Consider the following 6,017-nt stretch of genomic DNA (forward strand, 5'->3'; position numbering starts at 1 on the left):
TAAGGTTCCTTTTCCTCTTTTTAAAAAAAAATTTCTTGGGTATAGTCTTAGTAGAAGTATCTCTGGGCCAAAAGATATACAGAGTTTAATAACTTTTGAGCATTGTTCCAAATTGGTTTTTGTAGAGTGGCTAGATAAATACTCAGCTCTACTAACAGGGCATTAATAAACCTGTTTTCCCATAGACCTCCCAGCATTTGTTATTTCCCATTTTTCTCAACTTGCCAACATGATATACATGAGGCAGAATCTCAGAGTTGTTTTAAGTTTTCTAAGTTGTTTTAAGTTATTCTAAGTTATGAGTGACTTAGACCATTTTTAATGTGGCTATTGATTTGAATTTCTTCCTCTGAAAATTGCTTGTTCATATCTTTTGACCATTTATCAACTGGGAAGTGGCTTTTTTCTTGTAAATTTGACTTAATCCCATATGTCTTAGAAATTAGATCTTTATCTCATTTCCAATTTAGAAATAAGAAATATGCAGCAAAGATTTTTTCCTGTGTACCTGCTTCTCTTTTAATTTTAGTTGCACTGATTTTGTTTCTACATTTCATTATACTGCTGTGTATTTCCCTTCATCCTTTTCTCTTACACTTTTACTTCTCTTCATTTCCTGACTCTTCCTAAAAAAAAGAAAAGGGTGGTAAGAGAGAAGAAATGTGTTCAGCATCAATGCTCTAGATTTGGTATAATCTGCTTCTACTTCTCTTCCCCTCACCCAGAGTCTAAGAACAGGTTCTTATCCTTTCTTTTCTTTAAATCCCTCTTTAAGCTCCACCCTCCTTAGAGTTTGTCTTGTTTAGGATTGATCCCTTCCTTAATCTGAATTCCTTCTTACTTTCTCTTTTCCTTTTCCTCACCTCTCCTATTTCTCTGTTAATTGAAATATATTTCTGTACTAAACTATGTAAATGTGTATATTTGCATATTCTTGCCTTTTTTGGCAAGTTCATATGGAATTGAGGTTCAAGTGTCACCCTCTTTCCCCAATGCTTCCTCCTTATTTGTATAATCTTTTACTCGTACAGCCAAATTATGAGATAATTTTTCCTATGCTTCCTCTCCTTTCTGCCTCCAGTGTATTCCTCTTCCCTTCCCTTTGTAGTCTTCTTTTAATATGACTAAAAACTAACAAAACAAAGTTTATGACCTCTTTTTTATTAGTCTTCAGCGATGACAGGGTTTTGAGGAGACACTTATATCATCATTTCATATTAGACTGTGAACAGATCATCCTTGCTTAGTCCCTTAAGACATTTAACTTTTTCTGTTGTTCTTGATTGCTAGGTTTATATTTCAAAATCTCTACATAGGTCTGGTCTTTTTTATTAGTAATGCTTACAAATCCTCTACTTCCTTAAAGATCCTTTTTGTTTCTTTTTCCTTATAGATTTATACTGTTTTTCTGGGTCGTTGTTGTGTTTGTCCTTCATTCTCGAAGAGGAACGTGATGTCAGGGCGATGATGACATACGTACCTTGCAATTGACTTTGATCTCAGTGAAGGAGAGCTGTGCAAAGTCACTAGCCTCACTCCAGAGCTATCTGGGTCCAGTGGCTACATATTCATTAGGGTGACTGGACGTGGCCCCACTGGGTAAGTTATTCTTAGTTGTAAGCCTATATCTTTTGCCTTCTAGAATATCATATGCCAATCTCTCAGCTCCTATAAGTGGGGGCTGCTAAATGATCCTGACTGCGACTCTTTGGAACTTGAATTCTTTCTTTCTGACTTATTGCAATATTTTTTCTTTGGCCTGCGAGCTCTGAATTTGGACTACAATGTTCCCAGGAGTTTTCATTTTGGAGTAGCCAGTGGGTTATTTCTCTTTTCTTTCTTTTCTTTTTTTTTTTTTTAAGGCAATTGGGGTTAAGTGACTTGCCCAGGTCACACAGCTGGTTAAGTGTTAAATGGTTGGTCTGAAGCCACATTTGAACTCAGGTCCTCCTGACTTGAGGACTGGTGGGTGCTCTTTTCACTGCGCCACCTAACTGCCCCGGTTATTTCTCTTTTCATTCTGCCCTCTGATTATAAGAGGTCTGGGCAGTTTAATGACTCCAAGCCTGCAAACCTGGGTTTCTAGAAGGATAATAGTACCTTCAATTGAAATCAGGAATATTGGAGGGGAGGGAATGGATTTTCAGATTCATGGGAATCTTCATCAAAATTGTCCCTGTCCAAAATAAAAATTCAAGTGCTCCATGGCGGGGCCTCTCTGCTTCCCACCTGCTGCCTTTGACCATCCCTTTTACCTTTCCTCTCTCCTCAGGTGGACCCAGTGCCACGATGCAGATTTTTGTATAGACTTTGATGGGGAAGATCATTATCATTGAGGTCAAATCCTCCAATACTATTGAAAATGTTAAGGCCAAGAAACAAGATGAGGAAGGTATTCCCCTGATCAAGAAAGATTGATTTTTGTGGGCAAGCAACTGGAAGATGGATGAATTTTGTTTGACTACAACATTCAGAAGAGGTCTACCCTTCATCTTGTTCTAAGGCTTCATGGTGGTGCCAAGAAGAGAAAGAAGAAGTCTTACACCACTCCCAAAAAGAACAAGCATAAGAGAAAGAAAGTTAAGCTTGCTGTTCTGAAATATTACAAGGTTGATGAGAATGGCAAGATTAGCCACCTTCAACGAGAGTGCCCTTCTGATGAATGTGGTGGTGGGGTCTTTATGGCTAGCCATTTTGACAGACATTATTGTTGCAAGTGTTGTCTAACCTACTGCTTCAACAAGCCAAAAGACAAGTAAATGCATATGTGTTAATAAAAAAAATGTCACCTATTAAAAAAACAAAATAAAATAAAAATTCAGTGGCTCCCTTTTGTTCTTTGGATAAAATATAAAATCTTTAGCCTGACATTGAAGTTTTCTCACAATTTGAATTCCATTTATGTTTCCAGTCCTATTTTATACAACTACCCTTCCCCAGCTGGTCGTACATGAGGTTCCATTTTCCACATCTGTGCCTTTGAAATGGAATGTGCTCCCTCATCAGCTCCACCTCTCAGAATCTCTAGATTCCTTCAATACACAGTTCAGGTACCACTTCCTACATAAGAGCCTTCCAGATTCTTCCCTACCTTTACCCATAATTCTTAGTACTCTCTCCATCTTGAAATTACATTTTATTACTTTATATATATATATTCTATATTTGCTTATTTGAGAACATATTAACCTCCTCCCCATACAATGCAAGCTCCTTGTTTTTATCTTTGCTATCCCCAGGGGCTAGCTCAGTGCGAAGCACATCTTAAGTGCTTAATAAATGCTTGTTGAAATGAATCGAATATAAAGAAAAATAATTTTCAGGTAACTGAGAACAATCATTTCTATATATTCCCATCATCTGAGATATTTTCTAGGTTTTTAAGGTATAACAAACCTCTGAACCTACATAACCCATTATAAAAAGCGACATTTTTATTTTAGATATCTATGGTCCGAAAGGTACAAATGCTAACTGGTTGTTCTAAGAGCCGTTGTGTAATTGTGTGACAATCATCCTCATCCTCAGTTGATAGTTATTGAGATGCCACTGGATATACAGAGCTTCACTAGCCCCTAAAGCCACCTCTACCATTGCACCAAATTATTCTAAGAATAACAATCAGTCTCATAACCTCTTGAATCAAATACAAGTCCTTTTTAATCAGTCTAGAAAGTTTGGACTCCACAGTAACTTTTCAGGCCACTTCCTGAAAAAAAAAAGTGGAAAAAGACTTATTTGAAACTTGCTGTGCAAACAGCTCACAAATGAACATGATCTTGTTTAAATGTCAAGGGTTTGAGTTAAGTTTCAAATATGAGGGAGTTAGGAAAAAATATAATAGATTCTGCACTCTTTTGAAATGACTTTTTTATAACCATGTTACATATATTATCAGTTCCCAGAAGTGTCCCTGAGAACTTTAACTACTGAACCCCTTGATACTTTTCCATGATTCAGTAGAGGTTCTTTTGGGTAATCAATCATGCAAATTGTGCCCCAGCCTTGATCAGTATGATACTCTCTGCTCATGTACCATGTCAGACCAAACCAGAATTCCAATAGCAGAGCATTTAATTAAGATGTAAACCTATGTAAATATTAAGGGGAAAACAATAGGAAAATATAACCATTTTCTGCATCTCTCTCCACCAGACACAAAAGATTACAAGGTGTGAATGGTGTATGGGGGGGGGGCAACTCCTAGGGACAATCACTATATGTGAAAGTGGGGGAAATAATAATAATACTAATAATAACAACAGTTATAAAGCACCTAATATGTGCCAGGCATTGTGCTAAGCGTTTTATAAATATTATCTCATTTGAGCCCTACAACAACCTTGAGAGGTAGGTCCTATTGTTATCCACATTGGCCCCAACTGAGGCAAATAGCGGTTAAGTGATTTGCCCAGGGTCACACAGCTAGGAAATGCCTGAAATCACATTTGAACTCGGGTCTTACTGACTCCAAGCCCAATGCTCCATCCACTGTACCATCCAGTTGCACAGAAGTGGACAGTGGTCCAAACCTATCAGTTCCCTTCTCCTCTCCTTATGCTTTTCTGGCTGACATAGAGATCTGTTGCAGACCGCTGGGACTGAATTTGCCTCGGCTCTGGCTTTGTGCTCTTATCTCCTGTGTAGAATCAATCTTTTGAGTTCCCATTCTTTGCAGTCGTAGAAGCCTGCACATACAACGTATAGGCTACAGTACTTGGATCTCCCGCTTAGTAGACCTCAAACCATATAATGTCATCTACCTCTAGTTTAGCTCTCTGCCCACAGAAACTCAGGAATACTCCAGTCCTCCCCAAATGTTTTGCCTAGTTGCTTCTCCATGGTGACTCATTGTTTTCCAAATTCCATTGGATCTTTCCAAATCCACATCCCATGATTCAATTCCTACATCCAGGCTCAAAGACCCACATAATGCTGGTGTCCTGGAACTTCCCCCTAAGATCAGCAGTTCTTGCCTAGTCTATTATTGACAGCATAGCCAATACAGGCTTCCATTAGGGCAACCTGATGTCCGTCTCCCCTAAAAATTAAACAAATGACTGAACTGATTCAATGAATTAGAAAGCAGTTACTAAGCATTTTCTGTGTCCTTCTCAACATGTCACTCAAATAATCCATCACTAGCGTTCTACCATGTCTCCTTATGACCTCCTTAATAGACAGTAGCATCATCTTGCACTTTCTCATCATAAACTTCAATGGAGATAGGGTGACAGGTCCCTTTGTTATCCTGATAACAATCCTATGGCACTTGTATATCAGTGACTGGGTTCATCTTCTGAATATTTTGCTGTGGTCTCTGCCTATCTATTTAGCATTGCTATGGTCTTATAGCTATCACTTTCCTGTTTCTGTCGGCAAATCTCGTGTTAGCTTTAAATACCTGTGTCCCTGGTTCATCTTCATTGTCCTGTCTCTTTCAGTATCCTTAAGATAACAAATCTATAATAATACATTATTACATTAAATCCTCAAGGTTGTTGCAGATATCACCGAAAGACTATTTCCTTTATATCTTGGTAACCTAAATAAAACTGTGCTTAGGCCTCTCTTCCTGGCATCTTTAACCAGTTTAATCCCTTGATTCACCAATAGCTAACATTTATTTAGTACTTTAAAGTTTGTAAGATGCTTTATATCTCATTTGTCCTTCACATCAATCCTGTGGGATAGATATTATTAGCCCCATTTTAAAGATGAGGAAACTGAGACTAAGAGACACTAGGTGACTTGCCCAGGGTCACACAGTTAGTAAATTTGTGAGGAAGAATTTTACTCAGGGGTTCCTGACTCCAAGTACATCAGTAGAGCTTCTGCGTCTCCTACATGCCTCTAACGCTTTCTAATCACTCCTAACTATGATTCTAACTCTTTCTATATTACATTATAAAACTAGTTCTTGGTTTTAAGTCAATACTTTTTATTACATTCCATTCCTATACTTTTTAGGGCTTTTGACATAAATGGTTATTATATTTTATCAGAGACATTTTCTG

At 37.8% G+C, this 6,017-nt stretch overlaps 1 pseudogene; it reads left to right on the forward strand.

The window, feature by feature from the left end:
- Positions 1-2,289: 2,289 nt before the first annotated feature.
- On the forward strand, positions 2,290-2,776 carry LOC110217277 (ubiquitin-ribosomal protein eS31 fusion protein pseudogene; annotated as a pseudogene).
- The last annotated feature ends 3,241 nt before the right edge of the window (positions 2,777-6,017 follow it).

Source organism: Phascolarctos cinereus, unplaced genomic scaffold (assembly GCF_003287225.1).
Source record: "Phascolarctos cinereus isolate Bilbo 61053 unplaced genomic scaffold, phaCin_HiC Scaffold_5;HRSCAF=322, whole genome shotgun sequence".
Classification (NCBI taxonomy): Eukaryota; Metazoa; Chordata; class Mammalia; order Diprotodontia; family Phascolarctidae; genus Phascolarctos; species Phascolarctos cinereus.